Source organism: Salvia miltiorrhiza, unplaced genomic scaffold (assembly GCF_028751815.1).
Source record: "Salvia miltiorrhiza cultivar Shanhuang (shh) unplaced genomic scaffold, IMPLAD_Smil_shh fragScaff_scaffold_39, whole genome shotgun sequence".
Lineage (NCBI taxonomy): Eukaryota > Viridiplantae > Streptophyta > Magnoliopsida > Lamiales > Lamiaceae > Salvia > Salvia miltiorrhiza.
This window is the reverse complement of record NW_026651458.1, coordinates 988,990-1,000,141: the sequence shown is the minus strand read 5'-3', so window position 1 is coordinate 1,000,141 and position 11,152 is coordinate 988,990. Positions and strand designations below refer to the sequence as shown.

Here is an 11,152-nt window from a genome sequence, read left to right as displayed (position 1 = left end):
TAAATGGGATATTATATATATTTTTATTATCAAAGGTTTAATTTCAATGATTTCATTTAAGATCTTCTATTTATTAAAGTCATGAATTTTATTTAAATTTGATAGTATATCATGTCCATAAAGTTTTATGTGTTTATTTCACATCCACTTGTTAACCCACATGTTATTTAATTGACCTTATCTCATCTCCTCCCACTTGCATTATTTTATTAGTTTAAGCTAAATGCCCCTTTATCTTACTCATTAAGCCAACTCTTATCCAAAGGATAGCTTATACATTAAGACTCACTCTCTAATCTCTAAATTATCATTCTCTCTTAATTCCTATCTAAATTCTCGATTGCTTCCAATTACCAAATTAGTTCCAAATTTTGATTGTCAAGACTCGGCTGATTCCAGCTTTCCAAATCAGTTTCCAAGATTTCCCAAAACAAGAAAGATGTAATAAACGTCCATTAATTCTTCCAATTCTTTCATAGTTTTCAGATCCAAAATTTCATTGTTAAGCTTGGCTGAATAAATTCGCAGATCCAATTTTGGTGAATTCAGAAACAAGATTTTTCCTCATTTCCTACTCATATCAAGGTTACCTCCTATTTCCTCCATACACTTACTGTAAAATTCGAACCATCAAGAACATCAACACACGCACTCATAATCACTATATTTCTATCTATTACAGTTACAAGGTTTTAAAGAATTGTTTTTAATGAATTGAAATGAGAAGGAACAGATTTTGAAAACCCTAAGTGCTATGTGTAAACTGAATTTGGGGGTTCTTGTACTTTGTTTTGTGTGTGTGCTGTCGGAGTCGTGAGAGGGGAAGGAGAGAGCAGCAGGCGGCTGCTCGGTGCCGGCAACAGCGGCAGGGTCGCCTAGCCCTTGTTCTGCCAAAACGAGAGAGAAGAGGGTAGAGAGAGAGATGGTTAGGGCTTCTGTGTAAAAAAAGAAAAAGAAAAGAAAAAAGAAAAAAAAGAGGAAGATTTGGAGCCTACCTTTCCGGCGAGGCAAGGCACGGCCATCCACCACAATTCCGGCCATGGCGGAGACGGCAGAGGACAGAGGAAGCAGCGCGGCGACGCTCGGCTTTTCACAACGGCCGGAGAAGGCACATGCAGCGGCGGAATGGTCTCTGCCGACCTACCTTAAGGCCGAGGACGACCGAGAAACGATGGCAACCAGCGAGAGCCGTGTTCTGCCATGGCGGAGGCGGAGGCGGAGGCGTACTGCAGTTCCGGCGAGAGAGATCAGAGATAGAGAGTGAGACCGAGGGAGTGAGAAGGGAGGGGAGGAAGCGTCCGACGAGGCGGCGCCGGAGGAGGCGCCGCACTCGACCGAGCAGAGAGAAGAGAGAGGCGTGAGAGTGAGAGAGAGTGGCTGACGCTTGTGAGTGTGTGTCTTGTGTTTATGTGTGTTAGATTAGGGCTAGATTAGTTTTGGGCTTAAGCCCTCTAATGTGGCTGGGCCGAATTTTTTTAAAAAAAAAGAGAAGGGAATGGGCCGAGTTCTATTTAATAAACTGTACTGGGCCCATTTTATTTTAAATTATGTTGGGTATTTATTTAAATTGATTGGGCCCCATTTTAATTAATTTTGGGCTGTTAATTGATTAATAAAGCCTACTAATTTTGGCCTTATTTCTTTTAAAACTGTTTGAATTTCCACTAAATTATTTTAGTGAATTTAAATCTCTTGATTTAAATTTTAATATTGAAAGTTGGGACTAATTATTTTAAATGAAGACCGTTCTTTTATTTAAATTTATTGATGGACTTTAAAGGAAATATTTTGAGAATAAGCTTGTATTTATTATAATATTTCAAGGCTTTTTGAGTATGGATTTTAAAAGGATTAAAATGTTTTATTTAAGTTATATGTAAGTGAATAATGAAATTTCTCTTATGTGAGCATGTTAATTTCTAAATGATATTAAGTTAAGGATATTGACTTCTTTTATCTTGTTGTTATGTGATTAGACGAGGTGTGTTGGTTTTTGACTGTCTTTAATGGAACGAATTATGGATGCTAGAACCCTAAAACACTAAAAGATACCCTAGGCTCGTAATATTAGACTTTGTCTTGTGACAATTTCTTCACGAACTTATCGACTCTTCATCAATGAAGGTCCGGGCGACAAAAAGTGAAGCCGAAGAAGAAACGACTCCACGCCAGCTTTAAGAACGTTTAAGGTGGGCATTACTTTTACTATACGTATATAGAGATCCCCTGCGTGTCGTAGGCCTCTTATACGAATATATGCATGAGATGATTTTAACTGTTAATTTCAGTTTATTATTATGCCCAAATGAGAAATGTTTTAGTAAGCGCAGGTCATTTAAGAAAACCCTGTGTGTTACTGTTATGGCAGTTCAATTTATATATGTATTCATGTTGTATTTTCGGCTATGCCACTGAGTATTTTTATACTCAGCCCTGCATGTATTTCTAAATGTGCAGGTTGAGCAGGCGATGGAATGGTTTGGTATTGAGCGGGAATTCTTTTGATGGATATGTAAAGAAACCTTGAGTATGCATCTCCATATGCATAACTCACACGTTTTCCGTTGCAAACACTCTGAATTTGTTATCATATTGTGGAACTTGTTACTCTTTCATTTTGTTTAACTTTCACGTGGAACTAGTCGTTATGGCATAATCGTTTGTAAATTACCCAAGCAGTTGTTTATATATATTACTAGTTTGTTGATTAAATATTACCCCAAGTCATAAACCCATTTAAATCGTCCTTGGGATAAGTAGGCTGTGACAATGGAGATCAAGCAATGCTGAGTCCAGTCGAGCCATGCCACTTCCTCAATGACAAACTACTGGACTTCAGACAAATCTCCAAAAGTCTGCAAAGACTAAAGTATCTCAAGGAAGATACTTTGCCGAGCAAAGAAGACCTCAACCACTCATCAGACAGAACTGCTACAAGAGTGAGGCCTTCAAAAGGATTTCTCAACAGAAGAATGCTCATGTGCCATCTGAAGCGCCAACGACGTCAATCAGACAATCAACAAAGCGCAATAGACCAGCCAGACCAATTCTGAAGCAGATATGGGTTCCAAAAGGAACTCGAGCTAACATCGAAGGACCCAAAGCTTGATTGGGTGCCTGAAGCAACTCTTCCTTGCAGGTCAATGTCAGGAAACATCAAAAGAAGGAAGAGGCCAAAGCTTCAATCAGAACGTGGTATCTGGACAGTGGCTGTTCGAAGCACATGACGGGCTACAAAGAATATCTATCTCAGTATGTTGATAAAGCTGGATCCAAAGTTGCATTCGGAGACAACTCAATCGGAGAAACAAAAGGCTACGGTGTGCTCAGCATGGGTAACGCCAGTATCAGTAATGTTAGCTTTGTTTCTGGTCTTAAACATAATCTGTTGTCTGTGAGTCAATTTTGTGACAGTGGTTTCACAGTGAAGATCAAGAAGGATGAATTCACTGTTAGAAATAATCAAAAGAAGGTGGTTCTGAAAGGATTCAGACAAGGGAGTCTCTACGTTGTTTCTTGGGAAGACAGCCTACCAGAAACATGCCTCATCAGCAAGAGCAGCTCGGAGCTCAATTGGCTATGTCACAAGAGACTCAACCATCTCAACTTCAAGACGATCAACAAACTTGCTAAACATCAACTGGTAGAAGGCCTTCCTTCTATTGTGTTCCAGAAGAAGCAAGAATGTGAAGCATGCCTCAGAGGAAAGCAGACGCGGATGTCATTCAAGTCAAAGTCAGGACACTACTCTGAAAGGATTATGCATCTACTTCACATGGATCTGTTTGGCCCGATCACTCCAAGAAGCTACAATGGTAGGAAGTATACCTTAGTAGTCGTTGATGATTATTCACGATATACTTGGGTTATATTTCTCTTCAAGAAGAAAGAGACACTGGAGGAACTGCCAAAGCTGCTGAGAAGACTGAGCGTTGAAAAGAAAGTCAACATCATCAGCATCAGATCAGATCGTGGGACTGAGTTCCTCAATACTGTCATTCGTAAGTATTGTGATGAACAAGGAATCAGTCATCAAACTTCTGCAGCAAGAACTCCACAGCAGAACGGAGTTGCAGAAAGAAGAAACCGGTCTCTAAAGGAAGCAGCAAGGACGATGCTAGCCGAGTCAAAACTCCCCTTGAAGTTTTGGGCCGAAGCAGTCAACAACGCATGCTACACGCAGAATCGCTCCTTCCTCACTCAGAGACATGGAAGAACTCCATACGAGTTATGGAAGAACAGAAAGCCATCAATTGCCTACTTTCATGCTTTCGGTTCTAAGTGCTTCATACACAACAATGATAAGAAGAGGTTGAACACCTTCGATAGCAAGGCTGATCCAAGAGTCTTCCTTGGATACTCTGGAACAGAACGTTCAAGCAAAGCCTATCGAGTGTTTAATACTCAAACTCTTTGTGTTGAAGAAACACCTCATGTGGTCTTTGATGAGTCTACAGATGGTTTCAGGGAACAAGAAGCTGAAAAGTGTGTTCAAAACACTGAAGGTTCCAGAGCTGAAATCCACAACACCAAGCCCTCTACTGTCTTGATATGGGGACCAGGCAAAGATGAAGATGCTGAGATGCTTCAGTATCAAAAGATCAACCAAAGGTCTGAAGTTCAGACTGGAGCCAATGCAGACGGCATCAGTCAAGGGGGAACTCCAGTTACTGAAGTTCGAGCTAAACACGCAGAAGCCGCCCCAGCTCAACTCTTCCCTGCTCCAGAAGGTGCTCAACACCCCAGAGCAATTCTGACCGAAGAAGCCCCATCTTTCCCTGAAGAAATCAAGAAGTATCGAAGATGGTTTGAACTCCACTCAAAGGAGAACATCATTGGAGAACCATCAGATGGCGTCAAGACTCGGAGATCAATGTGCAACCTCGTCTTCGACATCAATCAGAACTGCATCAACGAAGATAAGAATTTCAGCTGTTTCTTATCAACTACAGAGCCCAAGGATATTGAAGAAGCTCTGAAGTCTACTCAGTGGGTCATCGCAATGCTAGAAGAACTCAATGAATTCAACCGGAATTCAGTTTGGGAGCTTGTGGATCGACCAGACGATGCAAAGGTGATTGGCTTGAAATGAATTTTCAAGAACAAGGAAGACAAAGAAGGAAACGTTGTGAGAAACAAAGCGAGGCTAGTGGCTAAAGGATATAGTCAAGAAGAAGGAATCGACTACGATGAGACGTTCGCCCCAGTTGCCAGATTGGAAGCAGTCAGACTCTTCTTAGCCTTCGCAGCTCACAAAGGTTTCAAGGTACACCAAATGGATGTCTAGTGTGCATTTCTCAATGGAGTGCTCACAGATGAAGTCTATGTAGAACAACCTCCAGGGTTTGAGGTTGCTGGACCAGAAAAGGTGTACAAGCTGAAGAAAGCGCTCTATGGGTTGAAGCAAGCACCAAGAGCGTGGTATGATACTCTCTCAGAGTATCTTGTTGAACAAGGCTTCAAAAAGGGATCTGTGGACAGAACTTTGTTCACTCTCAAAGAAGGAGAAGATCTCTTGCTTGTTCAGATTTATGTCGATGACATAATCTTCGGATCCAAATCCGAACGCATGTGCAAGAAGTTTGCTGACATCATGACCAACAAGTTTCAAATGTCCATGATGTGAGAAATGAATTTCTTTCTCGGATTGCAAGTCAAGCAGACCAACGAAGGAATACTGATCAGCCAGTCCAAGTATGCCAAGGAGCTGATAGCTAAGTTCGGTATTCAGCACATGAAGTCAGTCAAGATCCCAATGAACACAAACTGGAAAGTTGATCCAGGTTCAGAAGGAAACTCTGTTTCTTCGAAGAAGTATAGAGAAATCATTGGATCTTTGTTGTATTTGACTGCGAGCAGACCATATATCGCATTTGCAGTCGGGGTATGTGCAAGATATCAATCAGGTCCTAAGGACGCTCATTTGGATGCAGCTAAGCGGATTCTGAGATATCTCAAAGGCACGCCCAATTTAGGATTGTGGTATCCAGCAGACGACGACATCAAGCTCACCGGATATTCAGATTCAGACTTCGGTGGATGCAAGCTTGATCGCAAATCAACCTCCGGAACATGTCAATTCCTAGGCAACAAGCTCATCTCTTGGTTTTCAAAGAAGCAGTCTTCAGTCGCCACCTCTACAACTGAAGCTGAATATGTTGCTGCCGGAAGCTGCTGCTCACAAATCCTGTGGTTAGTCCATCAACTAAAGGACTATAGGATCGACGAAAAGAAAGTTCCTATCTATTGCGACAGCTCCAGTGCTATTGCAATCTCCCAGAATCCAGTTCACCACACCAGAGTAAAGCATATCGAAATTCGACATCACTTCATTAGTGATCATGTCGAAAAGAAGAATGTCTCTGTGGAATGGATTCCCACTGCTATTCAGAGAGCGGACCTGCTGACCAAGGCTCTTCCAGAAGAGAGGTTCAATGATCTATGTGCAAAGATCGGCCTCATCAACCCTAAAGAGTGATGCTGTGTTTGAAGATCTTCTCAAACAGTCATGCTGACTGGTGGTCAACCAACTGCTGCTTCTACGATCGCCGACGTGGAATGCAATGAGTCCGAATGCTCATCTGAAGAAGAAGTCATCCTGATGATTCAACCAGGATCACGTGGTATCAACTGACTACGATGTTCAGTAAGTATAATTGCTTACCCTTTCAAAATCAGTTATTTCAGTTATGAGCCTTAAGTTTTTAGTTCAAAATCTTTTCTCTAACTGATCAGTTTCTTTCAAAAACTTTAACTGATTGTTGGAATTGTTGGAAAATGGAATATCCGAGAAGGACAAGATTTTTATAAAGTGAAAATCTGTTTTGATTGAACTTGTCCTGATCTTATTGCCAAAAATCCTTCCAACCTTTTTGCCTCTACAATAAAATTTCTTGAAAAGCTCATTAACATGACAGAATGCAATGATGCCTTTCAACTTTTTAGAAAACACAGTCCCTCGCAGTGACGGCGGACGCACATTTTCTCTTCAATTGCATTTTAGGCACAGTTTTCGAAAAACCTTTTCATCTTCTTACATGGTTCAAATCTTGTCTATTTATACCATGCTGTCTTCACAGTTTTTCTGCATCAACTAACAACTCTCCACAGCCTTCACTGTGAGAAAAAATTTCAATTGTTTCAAAAGTTGCAGAGAAAATTTGTTCCGACTAAAGGAGAAATCTATGACTGCAAAGTCATGGAGTGGAAGAATGACGCTCACATTCTTGGTCTTCACCGGACCCTTCCACTGGATCTCAACGTCTCTCCGGCATCAAAGTTTGCTCTACCCTCACTTGTATCCAGCGAAGCGAGCGTCTTCCATTCTCATGCCTGGCGCCAAGAAGCTTTACCGCTTCTGGAGGAGATATTTCTTATAGCATATATCATACTCCTCCCTGGCTTGCAACAAACAACGAGACCTCTCTTGTTGTTGGCCGGCATCTTCAGCCGCACCGGGTCTATTCTTCACAGACCCTGGGTCGGCGAATCGACGGTATTAGTCTTTTCAGCTGCCACCGCTTCGATTCTTCCTTCTCACACCCTTCCCTCTTCTCTCTTTCTTTCCAATTCACCAACCTGATCCTTCTCCTCATAAGGCAGCCCTCTCCTTCTTCCAAGGCAGCCTTCTTCTATCTTCCGCCTTCTACATTTTCTTGTCCTCCTCCACTTCTCCGTCTCCCTCCTCTCCTCACCCCACCACTGGCGTCCTCCTCTTCTGTTTATCCGGACTCACTCTGTTCTCAAATCTTCTCACAAACTTCTGAGACTAGGAGTTGGGTACCGTCTGATCATAGCCTCCATCGTCATCTCTCTTTTTGATGTTGCCAAAAAGGGGGAAAGTTGGGAAAGTCAGAAGTCAGAGAGAAACCTTTTCTTGAGGTTTGCTCCTGTCCTCTAACTCTTGACTGATGATGGAACAGCAAAGGATCACCAGAAGTTGTAAGGATGACGTTTCAGAAAAGACCTCAAATCAACGGAACACAAGTGAGAGTGGAACAAGCTTAGGAACATGAAGACACGAAGACAGAAGATGAAGATCAAGAAGTTCAAGGCGCAGCCAAGCAGACTACTGGAGTCCATGGGTTTCCCATGATGTTTTTGTTTTTCTTTTTACACCAATGTAAGTCTTGCTCTGTACCTCGACTGATGGCTTATCAGTCTTTATTAATGAAATGAACTTCTTATTGATCTCAACCTGAAGACAATGACTCTTTGTCCAGGCTCTGATTATGGTTTTTCTGTCTTCTTTTGGTTCTGTTTTTAGAACTGTTTTCGTTCTTGCTCTAAGTACAAGTTTTTAGGATCTATTGTTAAGGGGGAACTGCTTTCACCCCTTGTTTAGAACTTGTACTCTGAGTTCAGTATTTTTGCTGTCTAGAACTGCTGTGTGGTTTTGGCATCATCAAAAAGGGGGAAATTGTTGGGAACCTTGTCGAATATCCTAACCCTTGTTTTGATGATACCAAAATTCATAGGACTTATTTGTAATAGACTGAATCGTTTTGAACTCAAGTGTTAGAGTTCGTTTCTAGTTTAGTTGCGGTGTCGAAGACTGCAGTTACCAACTGAAGTATCAGTTGAAGAATCGGTTGAAGACTGATTATTTAATGCGCGCAAAGGACTGATACTAAAGTCAAGTATCAGTTGAACATTCCTCCTAGGACTGATCTTCCAACGTTCAGAGGAAGCCACGTACGCACAAGTACAACCGCATTAAATGCAGAGATCTCAGAATATCTTATCTCTGCAGAGGTCATTCCTATCTGGTGGTTACTTTTCAGAGATGTCACATCTCCTGTCCATCAAAGAGAGCCGTTTCCACAGAGACAAGGAACCTCGAAGATTGAAGTCTCAGCCCAAATTCGAATTGCTCTCCAACGGAAGAAATCTTGAGGACGATTTACGCCAACGGATCTATTCAAGAGTTCTCCTACAAATAGCGTTCGATGATCACTTCAATCTTCACCGATTCAACGACATAAGCTGAAGCTCTGCCGAAATTGCTACTCAGCCTAAAGCTTAACCGCCCAAAGCTTGAATCGAATAAGAGAATTCCAAAGCCAAAATCAGTCACTGCTAATTACATACATTCTCTTAGACCCTAGGCATATATCTGTTTACCCAGAAGCCAAAGGGCAAACTTGCTTCAAAGAACTTGTTCTTTGTAAGTATAGTTGGCACTCGTTTAAACCTCTCCCCCATAAGAGTGTTTGAGTGGTTCGGAGTTCAGGAAGGTACTCTGAACTCTGAGTGAAAAGTCTATACACGAGGTGTGCTTAGCAGGGAAATCCTACGCGAGGTGTGTGGGTGCTGAAGAAGGGTTTTCTTCAGTTTACGGTTGTGTGCACCAGGCAAGCACACGGGTACGGTTTGCAGTGCACCAGTGAAGCACTTGCGGAGTGGATTGTTGGTCTGATCAACCAGCCGTGGATGTAGAAAAGGGTTTTTCCGAACCACGTAAAAGTCTCTGTGTTATTTACAGCTTTCAGTTTTATATTCTTACTTGTGCTATTTCAATTGATAAAACTGAACACTGACTAACAGCAAAGAGAAACCTTAATCCAACAACCTGCTCCACCGAGGCTATTACGAAACTAAGTTTAATTTCCGCTGCGTATGATATCAATCTGACTGAACTATCCTCTGATAGTAAGGAAGAGTGATATCATCTCTATCCTAGCAAACACGACTGAAGCCCTTACTTGAATCAGTTAAGTTCCAGCAACTTAACTGATAACTCATTACTGAAGAGCTTTCAGTATCAGTCGTCAACCCTGTTGGTCAAAACTGTTTTCAGTAAAAACAGGAGTCCTTGTTTGCGTGCAAAGTTTCGTTTCAATCTCTGACTGAGATTCCTCTGATTGAGGTCAGTAGATTGTTGTAAAAATAGCCTATAGGTGTATTCCCCCCCCCCCATACACCTATTCGACACCCCCCGGACTTAACAGGATATATGTAATTGAGCATGAGGAATGAGATCATGTAGTATCCAATGCTTATAATAGATCCGTAGATCAGAATCTAGACCACACATTTATGACATGCGGCGCATCAAGATGCATAAAGGCATTTCAAGGCAAAATATGAAGAGGGGTAAAATTGGAATGTAATTTTCGGATTTAATAATTAAAAAAAATATTTTTTTTTAGATTTTCTCAAAATAGATATATTTTAGATGCATATAGTTTCACACGAAGATGCATAAAATTTTCACATGAAATGCATAACTTTGAGCAGAAAAATGCATTTGATTTTTACAGTTTTGGTATTTTCACCCCCCACCCCGCACCACCCCCCAACCCACCCCACACCACCTCCCAACCCTCCCCATTACCACCCCCCAAAATAGTCATGTTTCATATGCATATAAAATCAAACAAAAGTGCATAAAGATTTTACATAAAAATACATTAAATTATACAAAAAATGCATTTCATTTTAATAAATCTGGTATTTTCGCCACCCCACCCCTGCCCCACCCCCACCCACCCCCCACCCAATTTTTTTTAACTGATTTTCTGACCACTGACCCCCCCCCCCCCCCCCCCCCCAATTTTTTTTTTCAAAACTGATTTTCTGATTGTTGAGTCGCTGACCCACCCACCCCCCCCCGAATTTTTTTTTTTTTTTTTTTTAAACTGATTTTCTGACCACTAACCCCCCACCCACCCTCCAGCCCAAAAAAAATATATTTTTTCAAAAAATGTAATGCATTTTTGTGTGAAAGTATATGCATTTCTGTGCGAAAGTATATATGCATGTAAAACATGTAATTTTTTTATGCATGTAAAAATCAGTTTTTCAATAAAAAAATTTTTTTTTTGGGGGGGTGGGGTGGGGGGTGGGTGGGTGGGGGGTCAGTGGTCAGAAAATCAGTTTTTGAGAAAATAAAAAAATTAAATTTTTTTTTGGTGGGGTGGGTGGGTGGGGGGGTGGGGGGGTAGGGGTGGGTCAGTGGTCAGAAAATCAGTTTTTAAAAAAATATATATATATTTTTTTTGGGGGGGTGGGGTGGGGTTCAGGGGTGTGGGGGTAGGGTTGGGGTGGGGTGAAATCTTATGCATTTTTATATGAAACTTTATGCATTTTTATATGAAAGTTCATGCATTCTCGTATGAAACTTTATGCATCTAAAATATACCTATTTTGA

General features: G+C 41.3%; 1 long non-coding RNA gene across 1 annotated transcript; it reads left to right on the top strand.

Annotated features, from left to right (window-relative positions):
• The first annotated feature begins 274 nt into the window (after positions 1 to 274).
• LOC131002969 (uncharacterized) lies at positions 275 to 2,691 on the top strand. The gene is made up of 3 exons (XR_009094486.1): positions 275 to 441; positions 2,125 to 2,189; positions 2,458 to 2,691. It is a non-coding gene; the product is annotated as an uncharacterized LOC131002969 (long non-coding RNA).
• Positions 2,692 to 11,152: the final 8,461 nt, after the last annotated feature.